The following is a 742-nucleotide window of genomic DNA, read 5'->3' as shown; positions in this document are numbered from 1 at the left end:
ATAGTGGACGTAGGTTTCGACTTGTGAAACTGAACCACTTCAAAAACCCTGTGTCTCTTCGTTCTTTCGTTTGTTTCGTTTATTACATTAGTTGATTAGTTAAAGTTTAATCAATAAACTTTAAATAATCAATTACATTAGAATAATCGAAAACGCTTTCAAAAAGTTTTAAATCCTCAATTCACCCCCCCCCCCTCTTGAGTATTTTGGATCAATAGACTCTTCACGAGGTCTACTATATTGTGAATTATGAACCGCCATTTCGTCAATCTTGTTCCAAGTTTGATTATCGTCAACTTCGGTGAACATACCATTTGATCCCATGTTGAGAATGTTTCTTGAGTCTTCATAAAGACCATTCCAAAATTGTTGTACCAAGAACCACTCGCTAAGTCCATGATGAGGACATGAGCGACAAATTCCCTTGAATTGCTCCCAAGCTTCATACAAGGATTCTTCATCTCTTTGCTTAAAGCCCGTAATTTGAGCTCTTAGCATGTTAGTCTTTTATGGTGGGTAGAACTTTTTTGTAGAAAGCTAGAGCCAATTTCTTCCAAGAGTCAATTCCGAGAGTAGCCTTATCAAGGCCTTTCAACCATTGTTTTGCGGTACCAATTAGAGAAAAAGGAAATAAGACCCATCGAATTTGGTCTTGAGTTACACCGGCTTGAGAAATCGCATCACAATAGTCACAAAAAGTCTCCATGTGAGAGTGAGGGTCTTCACTAGGCATCCCCCCAAA

At 38.4% G+C, this 742-nt stretch overlaps 1 non-coding gene across 1 annotated transcript; it reads left to right on the top strand.

Moving 5' to 3' along the window:
- The first annotated feature begins 391 nt into the window (after positions 1-391).
- On the top strand, positions 392-498 carry LOC141636460 (small nucleolar RNA R71). The gene has a single exon (XR_012541068.1). It is a non-coding gene; the product is annotated as a small nucleolar RNA R71 (small nucleolar RNA).
- Positions 499-742: the final 244 nt, after the last annotated feature.

The sequence above is a fragment of the Silene latifolia genome, chromosome Y (assembly GCF_048544455.1).
Source record: "Silene latifolia isolate original U9 population chromosome Y, ASM4854445v1, whole genome shotgun sequence".
NCBI classification, from domain to species: Eukaryota; Viridiplantae; Streptophyta; class Magnoliopsida; order Caryophyllales; family Caryophyllaceae; genus Silene; species Silene latifolia.
The sequence above is the reverse complement of the archived record's forward strand: the minus strand, read 5'-3'. Positions and strand labels throughout refer to the sequence as shown.